General features: G+C 46.8%; 1 protein-coding gene across 1 annotated transcript in view; it reads left to right on the forward strand.

Moving 5' to 3' along the window:
• The first annotated feature begins 11,108 nt into the window (after nt 1-11,108).
• The window catches only part of VWA5B2 (von Willebrand factor A domain containing 5B2), a 45,317-nt gene continuing 43,495 nt past the window's right edge, over nt 11,109-12,930 (forward strand). The window contains exon 1 of the mRNA XM_074963447.1: nt 11,109-11,593. The gene's annotated coding sequence lies outside the window, so the exon portion shown is untranslated. The remainder of the gene's footprint in view (nt 11,594-12,930) is intronic.

Raw genomic sequence — 12,930 nt, forward strand, 5'->3', positions numbered from 1 at the left:
CCGTGGAGGGAAGGGGGAGGGGCAGTTGGGAGAGGGAAGGGCTGTGGCAGGAGGATGGGGGGGCAGTTGGCAGTGGGAGGGGCTGTTGCACAAGGGGGGTGGGGGAGTTGGGAGAGGGAGGGGCTGTGGCACAAGGGGGGTGGGGGAGTTGGGAGAGGGAGAGGCCGTGAGACAGGGATGGAGGGGGTTGGGAGAAGGCGTGAGGGAGCATGTCACAGGGAAGGGGCAGTTGGGAGAGGGAAGGGCTGTGGCAGGAGGATGGGGGGGAGTTGGCAGTGGGAGGAGCTGTGGCACAAGGAGGGTGGGGGAGTTGGGAGAGGGAGGGGCTGTGGCACAAGGGGGGTGGGGGAGTTGGGAGAGGGAGAGGCCGTGAGACAGGGATGGGGGGGGTTGGGAGAAGGCGGGAGGGAGCATGTCACAGGGCAGGGGCAGTTGGGAGAGGGAAGGGCTGTGGCAGGAGGATGGGGGGGAGTTGGCAGTGGGAGGAGCTGTGGCACAAGGAGGGTGGGGGAGTTGGGAGAGGGAGAGGCCGTGAGACAGGGATGGGGGGGGTTGGGAGAAGGCGGGAGGGAGCATGTCACAGGGAAGGGCTGTGGCAGGAGGATGGGGGGGAGTTGGCAGTGGGAAGGGTTGTGGCATAAGTGGGGTGGGGGAGTTGGGAGAGGGAGGGGCCGTGAGACAGGGATGGAAAGGGTTGGGAGAAGGCGTGAGGGAGCATGTTACAGGGAAGGGGCAGTTGGGAGAGGGAAGGGCTGTGGCAGGAGGATGGGGGGGCAGTTGGCAGTGGGAGGAGCTATGGCACAAAGGGGGTGGGGGAGTTGGGAGAGGGAGGGGCCGTGGCACAGGAACAGGGTGGGGGGGTTGGGAGAAGGAGAGAGGGAGGAGCATGTCACAGGGAAGGGCAGTTGAGAAGACTGTGGCACAGGGGGGAACCCTGATGGCCTGGGAAGGGGCAGCTGGGAGAGGGAAGGGATCTGGTACCACACGGGGATGGGAGGTGGTGGGATAGCCAGGATATCAAGTCTGGGATGAAATCTCTCCAAAGCAGATGGGCCCCACATTGCATAAATATCCAGGGGGAGTAGAGTGATGGTGCTGAGACAGGAGCAAAGGGAGCTGGACAATGTGATGGGGGAGCTGATGGGGAGAGAGACTGATGGAGTGGCAGGAGACAAATTCCTCACTTTCTTGAGGCCCAGCCCTGTGCTGCAGATCACTCACAGCACCATAAGGTCAGCAATTCCTGGTAATACAGTAGTGCTTGAAGGGAAGGGTGCTTGTGAAGAGGAGTTCCTTGTCTCTGCTGGAGCTCATCCCTACCTATGGTTAATGCTAAGTCATTACCAGCTGCAGGTTATCATTTCTGAAGTTGAACAGCAAGGGATGAAACGGAAAACATTTACAGGGTGCTAGATCCTTTTTAATGGGCATAGCTGGATTTTCCCACTAGAGGGAGTCATTCATTCAAATATACAGAGAACAGCACAGCGCTTGGCAAAATAGGCAGGTATAAAGCCCTTTAAGGCTAGCCCTGACATGTGTTTTACAGAGACAGGTGACTGGGCCATGTTGAATATACAGCTGCAGCACAAAGAGGCTCATCTCTTAAATGAGCCTGCTGCTTGTAGTCACTGGCAAGCAGAAGGAAGAGTGAAATCCTGTCTGTTTGTGGAAGTCTTGCCACCAATGAGAAATCAGACTTGTCTCCTTGCTCACGAAAACTGAAAATGTTTATGCTTCAACTTTTATGTGGACAAAGTGAATTTTATGAGTGTGAGGACCTTTTACCTGGGGGAAATTCCAGGAATATTCTTTGTTTCCTTGGGGGGTTGGGGGTTAGAGTGTGTCAAATTTTGTTGCATAAAACTAGGCTTGAAAAAGTGAAACTTCACTCTGGATCAAATGTATTGACAATGTCACATTTGCATAGCTCTGCTCTCAAAGTCAACAGTAGAAAATCCATCATTTCAAAACATTCCAACCCCCCCACTTCCCCTCCTTTTTTTTTTTTTTGGAGGCTGTTTGTATCCCTGCAGGGGTGTTGTTAGAAAGTTGACCAGTAAGATGAAGGATGCTCTGTATCTCAGAGTAGGGCTAGGGAAAGCCTGTTTTATAGACACCAGCTGTTGCAGGATCACTTTGCTGTGCTCCACTCCTCTGGATTCCTGGCTACAGCAGCCATGTGAGCTCTGTGGAACACCTTATTCCGTTCAGGCAAGCTGCAGATTAACAGATCCTTGTCAATTGCACTTTCTGCTGGTTCATATCAAAAGGCAAAATAACAGTTGCCATGGGAGCATAGCAGCAGCTGTATGGGATTTGCTTCCTTGATTAAAAGTCTGTGGAGCAGAGGGATGTCCTGCCACCTTAGAGGGCATGTTCCTCTTCTGGCTGCTGAGCACATGCCACCTCCTTTATTCTGTCTTTGGCACAATTCAGATGGGAAAGTAAGGGGACATCCCACTTCAGCACAATCCAGATAGGAGAGGGGGAGGTGCAATAATTTAGCACAATGGAGAGTGGGAGGGAGGAGCCATCCCATTCCAACATGATCAGAAGGCTTATTACAACAATTTATAACCCACTAGCCCCCTCTTTTTGTTCTATGACTGCAGAGGCATTAATGGGCCATTCTACCTTGGTCCCTTAGAATATGTGCTGTCTACTTGTGCTAAACAATCCACCTTGCATTTGCTGTGACTCTGGGAGTACTTTTCCCAAACCTGAAGAAGAGCTCTGTGTGGCTCAAAAGCTTGTCTCTCTCACCACCAGAAGTTGATCTGATAAAAGATATTACCTCACCCACCATGTGTCGCTAAGATCCTGGGACCAACATGGCTACAACTAGACTGCATACAGAAATGGAGTGGCAGTTTCACAGTAGCATGATATAGATGGCAAGATATGATCATCCGACTCTGTTCCTTGCGTCTCTCCTCATGTTCTCCTTCCTTACGTTCCCTCTCTTCTCCTCCCAGCACCTTCATATCTCTTTCCTGCTGAATTTTCGCTCTCTTCCCATTGTCTTCTTGTCCCTCAGCCCTCTTTTCTGGTCTTTCCCCTCTTCTTTTTTGAGCCACCAGATAAACACACCTGTCAGTTGAAATCAGAATCAGAGCCACTTTCATGGACAGATACACCTTTTGGCCTAGTACTGGATTTGGTTCTGCAAATTGTATCTCAGATGGCCTAATCTAACTGTTCAAGCATCTAGCACATTTTTTGGCAATATGAAAATAATTACACACACAAAACTACATTAAAAGAACATTATTAAGGTGGCAAAGTCAAGCACTTAAAAATTAGGAGGTGCCAGAATTAAAGTTGCCTGTGCAACCTTAATTCAGCCCTCTTGTGTCTTTGCATTATGATAGTCTTTAATTACATGATCACATGCTGTTTTTTCCATAAGCAATCTTCCCCTCACTTCCTTATGCTGCTCCACTGGTTCTTAGTACCAGTCTCCTTGCCCAGCCAGTCCCAGTCTCTCCTTGACTTCTCATTTGATCTCAGTTTCTCTGCCACCTCCTGGCTCCCAGCCCCAGGTTCTTACCCAACCAGTGCTAGTCTTCCCTTCCCCAACGAGACCCTGATTCTTTGACCAGTTTGGTCCAGTCTCTCCCATGGGTCCCAGTTTCAGTCTCCTTTACCGGCCAGTTCTTCTCCTCCTACCCTGAACTACCAGTTCCAGTTTCCCTATCTCCCACACCAGCTTCCAGTTCCTGTCTCACCCTCCCCAGGCTCCTTGCCCCAATCTACTCCCAACATCCACCTGCAGGTATGGCTCTTGTCGTCTCTGCGTTTGTCTCAGGCAGCTTCCTCTTCTATGCTGCCTGGGCAAGGAGGGGAGGCACTGAGAGCACAGAAGAGACAATCTTCCTGCTCTCAGTTCAGGTGCCCAAACCCGGCACAGTTCAGAGCCACCCAGAGCTGCAATTGCAGGGAAAATCCTGCTCAGCCCTAAGCTGGAGTATGCACAGTGTGGTTCAAGTCCCTGCTCCAAAACATGGGGGTGCTGTTGAAAGAAAAGGTTGCCAGCATTTTTTGATATGGGCAAACAATGTATTTTCTCCCAACCTCATTCTCAGAAACAGCTCAAGCATTTTGAGGCAGACACATGGCATGGAAAATTTCACCCTAAATGTTAAAGCTTGGCAAAATGATAACTATAAACAGGGTTTTATAATGGGAAGTGTCGGGCAACCTTAATAATAGGTAGTGCTATCAGCCCTGCCTATGATAAATTATATACCCCACATACCCAGACAGTGCTGTAGATACTGTTTGTCTATGCCCTCCAGGTGTGTTTGGTACACCTCTGCCTTTGCTGGGAGTCATTTGGTGGCATACTGCAATGTAGATACTTTAGAGTTAGCAAACATAACTATGAGTGTTAACTTGCTGCAATATATATATGCAAACAGTGCAGGAGATTGAATACTGCAGTATATACATTATAGGAGGTGGTATGCTGCAGTACATACACTATGGAGGGTAGCATACAGCAGTATTTCAGAGTAGCAGCCGTTTTAGTCTGTATTCGCAAAAAGAAAAGGAGTACTAGTGGCACCTTAGAGACTAACCAATTTATTTGAGCATAAGCTTTCGAGAGCTACAGCTCACTTCATCGGATGCATTCAGTGGAAAATACAGTGAGGAGATTTATATACACACAGAACATGAATAAATGGGTGTTATCATACATATTGTAAGGAGAGTGATCACTTAAGATGAGCTATTACTAGCAGGAGAGCGGGGGTGGGGGGAGAAAACCTTTTGTAATGATAATCAAGGTGGGCCATTGCCAGCATTTAACAGGAACATCTGAGGGGCAGTGGGAGGTGGTGGGGGAGGGGAAATAAACATGGAGAAATAGTTTTACTTTGTGTAATGACACATCCACTCCCAGTCTCTATTCAAGCCTAAGTTAATTGTATCCAGTTTGCAAATTAATTCCAATTCAGCAGTCTCTCCTTGGAGTCTGTTTCTGAAGTCTTTTTGTTGTAATATTGCAACCTTTAGGTCTGTAATCGAGTGACCAGAGAGATTGAAGTGTTCTCCGACTGGTTTATGAATGTTATAATTCTTGACATCTGATTTGTGTCCATTTATTCTTTTACATAGAGACTGTCCAGTTTGACCAATGTACATGGCAGAGGGGCATTGCTGGCACATGGTGGCATATATCACATTGGTAGATGTGCAGGTGAACGAGCCTCTGATAGTGTGGCTGATGTGATTAGGTCCTATGATGGTGTCCCCTGAATAGATATGTGGTCGCAGTTGGCAACGGGCTTTGTTACAAGGATAGGTTCCTGGGTTAGTGGTTCTGTTGTGTGGTGTGTGGTTGCTGATGAGTATTTGCTTCAGGTTGGGGGGCTGTCTGTAGGCAAGGACTGGCCTGTCTCCCAAGATTTGTGAGAGTGATGGGTCGTCCTTCAGGATAGGTTGTAGATCCTTGATGATGCGTTGGAGAGATTTTAGTTGGGGGCTGAAGGTGATGGCTAGTGGCGTTCTGTTATTATCTTTGTTGGGCCTGTCCTGTAGTAGGTGACTTCTGGGAACTCTTCTGGCTCTGTCAGTTTGTTTCTTCACTTCAGCAGGTAGGTATTGTAGTTGTAAGAATGCCTGATAGAGATCTTGTAGGTGTTTGTCTCTGTCTGAGGGGTTGGAGCAAATGCGGTTGTATTGTAGAGCTTGGCTGTAGACGATGGAACGTGTGGTATGGTCTGAGTGAAAGCTGGAGGCATGTAGGTAGGAATAGCGGTCAGTAGGTTTCCGGTATAGGGTGGTGTTTATGTGACCATACAGACTAACACGGCTGCTACTCTGAAACCTGTCATTATGCAAGGCACTGCATTTAGCCGTATGGAGTGGAAATCTATCAACTTCATGAAAAAACTCGTATAGATACAGACAGACATCATCTTCCTTTCCAAATGTAAACAGATGGACATCGTACCAAAAGGGCTGAAGTTAAAAAATCCATTACAATCTACATACCACACAGACTATGCTGACAGCTTGTGCCACACGCTCTCAAAGAAACTGCGGAACCACCTGATCAACATCCTCTACAGCAAACAGGGAAAGATTAAGAATGAGCTCTCAAAACTGAATACTCTCACAAAAAACCAACCTTCCACACAAACTTCCTCGTGGCTGGACTTTACAAAAACTAGACAAGCCATTTACAACACACACTTTGCTTCTCTACAAAAGAAAAAGGACACTAAACTATCTAAACTACTACATGCCACAAGAGGCCACAGCAATGGTTCCCTTAACCCACCCAGCAATATTGTTAATCTATCCAACTATCTTAGCCCAGCAGAAGAATCTGTCCTATCTCGGGGCCTCTCCTTCTGCCCCTCCCCCCCACGAACATGATACAGTTCTATGGTGACCTAGAATCCTATTTTCGATGGCTCCGACTCAAGGAATATTTCCAACACACCTCTGAACAACATACTAATCCACAGAGACCTTCCTACCAACACTACAAAAAGAAGGATCCTAGGTGGACTCCTCCTGAAGGTCGAAAGAATAGACTGGACTTCTACATAGAGTGCTTCTGCCTACATGCACAGGCTGAAATTGTGGAAAAGCAGCATCACTTGCCCCATAACCTCAGCCATGCAGAACACAATGCCATCCACAGCCTCAGAAACAACTCTGACATCGTTTCAGAGTAACAGCCGTGTTAGTCTGTATTCGTAAAAAGAAAAAAGAAAAGGAGTACTTGTGGCACCTTAGAGACTAACCAGTTTATTTGAGCATGAGCTTTCGTGAGCTACAGACATCATAATCAAAAAGGCTGACAAAGGAGGTGCTGTTGTCATCATGAATAGGTCGGAATATGAACAAGAGGCTGCTAGGCAGCTCTCCAACACCACTTTCTACAAGCCATTACCCTCTGATCCCACTGAGGGTTACCAAAAGAAACTACAGCATTTGCTCAAGAAACTCCCTGAAAAAGCACAAGAACAAATCTGCACAGACACACCCCTGGAACCCCGACCTGGGGCATTCTGTCTGCTACCCAAGATCCATAAACCTGGAAATCCTGGACGCCCCATCATCTAAGGCATTGGCACCCTGACAGCAGGATTGTCTGGCTATGTAGACTCCCTCCTCTGGCCCTACGCTACCAACACTCCCAACTATCTTTGAGACACCACTGACTTCCTGAGGAAACTACAATCCATCGGTGATCTTCCTGAAAACACCATCCTGGTCACTATGGATGTAGAAGCCCTCTACACCAACATTCCACACAAAGATGGGCTACAAGGCGTCAGGAACAGTATCCCCGATAATGTCACGGCAAACCTGGTGGCTGAACTTTGTGACTTTGTCCTCACCCATAACTATTTCACATTTGGGGACAATGTATACCTTCAAATCAGCGGCATTGCTATGGGTACCACATGGCCTTACAGTATGCCAACATTTTTATGGCTGACTTAGAAAAACGCTTCCTCAGCTCTCGTTCCCTAATGCCCCTACTCTACTTGCGCTATATTGATGACATCTTCATCATCTGGACCCATGGAAAAGAAGCTCTTGAGGAATTCCACCATGATTTCAACAATTTCCATCCCACCATCAATCTCAGCCTGGACCAGTCCACACAAGAGATCCACTTCCTGGACACTATGGTGCTAATAAGCGATGGTCACATAAACACCACCCTATACCGGAAACCTACTGACCGCTATTCCTACCTACATACTGCAGTATATGATGTGTAGAGAATTAGCACACAGGAGAGCAACTCATGCTGATGAATGCTAGATTGGTCACCAACAAAACCAGCACCATCTGTGATCTGGTTTTGGATGGGACACCAGACCTTGCATGCACCAGTAACATCTGTTTAAAACTATCTGTTGTCCCATTGTAGTTCCCCTAATTCCTCCAAAATACTCAGTACAAACTGAGAAGGTTCCCAGGAAAGGGTAAAAAGGAAAGAGAAGGCAGAATAGCAGTCTTGTTCCCCTCCAGCCTCAGATACAGAAGATACCCCATCCTAGAAACCAAAAGCTTTCACCTGCATCCATATGGTCTGGCAAGGCTAGGGACAAAAGGAACCTCCGGATCTACAGACCTCCAGATGAAGACTTCCGGGAGGAACTAATGGACCTGTTGCCTAGCACAGTGCCTGAATCACTCAGGTTCATCATTCTGGGTGACTGTATCCTACACCTAGACAACACCAAATACATCATAATATCTGAATTCCTCAGTTGCATGGAATCCATACAGTGTCTGGATCCAAACCTTCAGCTGGGCATGCACTAGATCTGATCTTCATCCTAATAGATATTATTGATGTCACAATCTTCACACTGTCCTGGTGAGACAGTTGCCTCATGTAAGCAAAGATCATAGTCTTCCCTTTATCGCAGTAGGGAAGTGAAAGAAAAACCCAGTTTACTTATGAAAAACTTTGGAATATGTTAAGTTTTCAGATCACCCTAGACCAACTAACTGCAAAGCAAAGGTGGTGATGATGAGCAAGTAAGATAGTATCACCTACTGATTACTGCGGTCAGGACTGTTGCCCCATCCTGCCCTCTGCCCTCAAGCTGACCAAGATCACCATGGTTCACCAGCAGACTGCATCAGATGAAGAACATGGGCAAAAGGTTAGAACACTTGTTACAGATCCATCCACTGACAGCACAAAGACTTCCTGCAGGGCCATGTCACTGCAGTAACAAGCAGAACCAGAATTTCAAAATCACTGATGGCAAAGCTGTTCCACAGAGTGAACTAGCTAATCAACTTGGACTGGATCAGTGAGACATCAGACACATATGCCTCAACTGCAAGGTCTTCTACTTTCCAGAAAAGATCAACTGTGAATACATGAGGCAGAATACCTGGTAGTGAACCAGATGGCAGTAACCACCCCACCCCTTTTACTGAGGTTTGTCCCATGACACACAATGAAGCACTGGAATCCCTTAGAAACATTCAACCTACCACCAACGAAACTGATCCCTGCACCTACTGGCTGGTGAAAGCCAGCAAAGAACAACTGTGTCTTAAAATAATCAATGCATTGTTTAGAGAGGCAAACATGGCAGTCTCTAAAAAATGCAAATGGTTAACAGAGCCCTTAAAAAAGACAGCACTCAGTGCAGATTCTCTCTCCAACTAGTGCCCCATCTTCAGCTGCTATTTCCTAGGCAAAATCATCAAGAAAATACTGACAAACATGCACTAACATCGTGTGACCTCTGTTAATATCCTGGATGCTTTGCAACTGGCCTCAGACAGGGCACAACACAAAGACAGTGCAAATTGTCTCAAACGTCAGCCTCCTCATTGCAGCGAATGTAGGCCATGTCTCAGTGTGGATGCTGCTCAATCTCTGCAGGTTTCAACACAGTTGAACACAAGGTGCTGCTGACTCACCTACGTGACATAGAGTAAATGGTGCAGCGATGTAATACCTCCAATCTTTCTTCTCCAGCACGACCCAGAGAATGGTGATGGGCAATTGCTCCGTCTTGTGGAGCCCTCACATGCAGAGTCCCACAGGGATTCGTCCTGTCCCCATTCTCTTCAATATCTACATTAGTCTACTTGAAGTATCAGAGGGGTAGCCGTGTTGGTCTGTATCCACAAAAACAACGAGGAGTCCGGTGGCACCTTGAAGACTACCAGCTTTATTTGGGCATAAGCTTTTGTGGGTAAAAAACCACTTCTTCATATGCATGGAGTGAAAATTACAGATACAAGCATAAATATACTGGCACATGAAGAGAAGGGAGTTACCTCACACGTGGAGAACCAGTGATGACAAGGCCAATTCAATCAGGGTGGATGTGGTCCACACCAAATATTTGATGAGGAGGTGTCAATATCAAGAGAGGGAAAATTGCTTTTGTAGTGAGCCAGCCACTCCCAGTCCCTATTCAAGCCCAAGTTAATGGTGTTAAGTTTGCAAATTAATTGTAGCTCTGCAGTTTCTCTTTGAAGTTTGTTTTTGAAATTTTTTTGTTGCAGGATGGCTACTTTTAAATCTGTTACTGAATGTCCGGGGAGATTTAAGTGTTCTCCTACTGGCTTTTGTATGTTGCCGTTCCTAATGTCTCATTTGTGTCCCTTTATTCTTTTACGTAGAGACTGTCTGGTTTGGCCAATGTACATGGCAGAGGGACATTGCTGGCACAGGATCGCATATATCACATTAGTAGACGTGCAGGTGAATGAGCAAGGGAAGTAGCAGCATATTGCAGTATATATGCTATAGGTCTAAGCATACATGTTCTATAGGAGTGAGGAAGAACCATACTGCAGAATATATAGGAGATCGTCAATGATCTAAAAACCCAGGAGATCTTCCAGGAGATCTCCAATGATCTAAAAATCAAACAAAAAGTGGAAACTAGGTCAAATTACAAAGGATGAATATAAACAAATAACACAAGCATGTAGGGACAAAATTAGAAAGGCCAAGGAACAAATGAGATCAAACTAGCTAGAGACATAAAGGGTAACAAGAAAACATTCTACAAATACATTAGAAGCAAGAGGAAGACAAAGGACAGGGTAGGCCCACTACTCAATGGGGGCGGAGGGGATAATAACAGAAAATGTGGAAATGGCAGAGTTGCTTAATGACAACCTTGTTTCGGTTTTCACCAAGAAGGTTGGTGGTGAGTGGACATCTAACATAGTGAATATCAGTGAAAATGAGGTAGGATCAGAGGTTAAATAGGAAAAGAACAAGTTAAAAATTACTTAGACAAATTAGATGTCTTCAACTCATCAGGACCTGATGAAATGCATCCTAGAATATTCAAGGAACTAACTGAGGAGATAGCTGAGCCATTAGCAATTATCTTTGAAAAGTCATGGAAGACGGGAGAATTCCAGAAGACTGGGAAAGAGCAAATATAGTGCCTTCTTGTAGTGTGGGGCCCAAAACTGGACACAGTACTCCAGATGAGGCCTCACCAATGTCAAATAGAGGGGAACGATCACATCCTTCTGCCTAACAGGCATTTGTCCTGACACCTCTGAGCTGGGCCTGCAGATAGGGTCAAAAGGATCATCAGGCTTGTCTCTGCTGTAATCTGCTTGTTGTGTGTGTAAATCTGTAGCTCCCTACTGCTTTTCTGCCTGTCCCTCAAGTACTCCTGGCAAGGTTCACCATCCCCCTGAGAAGCAAGACAGCACATGCAGAGCAGCTCCATCCCCTCCCAGTTGCTGCCAGACCAGTGCGTATGGCCCTTTAATTAGGCTGGGCTTGGAGCTGCTCAGCTCTCTTACCTCTGGCACTGAGGAGGAAGAGATGTAGTACAGTACTGAGGAAGCCAATGCCAGAGAGAGAGGGACTCTGCAGCAGTGAGAAGGGGGGAGAGAGAGAGAGACAGCAGGCTGAGGAGGAAACACATCATTTTCCTCTTGAGAGGAGAAAGAAGAGCCTGAGAGGCGGAAAAGAGCAGGCTTCTGGTGAGTGTCCCAGGCAGGACACCATCCAGAACGGGGCTGATTTCATTCCTCCTTCTTATGTGTTTTTAATTCATCTGAAGCTGGGCGAGTTGGGACTGCAGACTCTGTCATCATCCTCCAGGTAAGTGCTTAACACTCAGTCCTGCCTGGCAACTTTGCAGGTCAGAAAATGGGAGGTTTGAACAAGGTCTGGTGTGGGGGGGATAGATATGAGACCTTTGCTTTCTCAGGCTTCCCCCCGCCCCCCTGCAACCCTTGGGGGTAAATTGTGGTCAGCGACTCCCTAAACGGAATGTGTGTTTGACTTCTGCTTGCTTATGTTTTTCATGGCTGTCTGGGAGACTCATTGCAGACTGGTAATAAATTTTCTAAATTAGCAAGAAAGCAAATGAACACAATGAAATAACCCTCCAGTCAAGGCCGTAGCATCGCAGACTGACCTGCCCTTAAGTATTTGACAAGTGTAGTTTTAATTATTTATGATAATATGTCATAGTATATTAGCAAATGTTCCCAAGTCTATACTGTACAAGTCCCTGATATCTGAGGAGTGAGGAGCCTGCCCTTCCCCTCTCCCCACCTTCCCCAACACTGCTTTGGCTCATCAGGTTTTGCTGAGAAGTGGGGAGAGTGCGCTTGGGTGTCTTTGTGGGGTTTTTTTTTGCTAAGAGTTACTGGGCTTGGGGATCAATGGCATGAGAATTAGCAGCTTTGATGGTACGCTGAAAAGAAAGTTCTCTCTGTTTCCTGGCATTTGATTATTGTTGTAAAGATCTGTATTTTATAAGTGGCTTCAGGGAAGGCAGAGATTCCCCTGGCCTATTATTAACCCACCACCCATGCAGAGATGGAGACTTTTAGCTTGTCTGAGATCAGTCTGCATGAAAAAGGTGCTCAAGTGAGTTTCTCCCCTAAGATTCAGTGACTTGGACATGAAGGGGCATCATGAGCCAAAGAGACTTTGAGGCATTTTCTTGGCTTGTATCTGACACTTTAACCTGACGCTTTTCCCTGGCCACCTGAGCAATGTGGTTGGGAACAGATGGGGGCCCCCAGCAGGAGGCCCCATTTTTTAATGTCCGATGTGTGTATTAACTTGTGGGTGGCTCTGTCTAAATGGACTCAGGGCTGCATTCCTTATTTCACCTCTTGTGACAATTTCCCTCTTTGCCAGTCAGAAGCGGCAGCGAACACAAGTAGGTAAGCATTGGGGTGGGGTAGAGAGCATTGCCAGTCACCAGTGGGGACTGCTTCTTTGAAATCTGGTGACTGTTGTCTCAGTGCAGCCCATAAAGAGTCGGGATAATCCCTGCTTAGCCTAATGTCCTTATCACGGAGTCTCTAGGAAAATTCTCTTTCCCCCTGCTACCCCACTGTGCCTGACTCCTCCCCCTCGTTCAGCTGTCAGCAAGCTCACTACTTGTGGGTGCCTTGTAAGTGTGGGCACATGGCAATTTT

This window comes from Natator depressus, chromosome 9 (assembly GCF_965152275.1).
Source record: "Natator depressus isolate rNatDep1 chromosome 9, rNatDep2.hap1, whole genome shotgun sequence".
Taxonomy (NCBI): Eukaryota; Metazoa; Chordata; order Testudines; family Cheloniidae; genus Natator; species Natator depressus.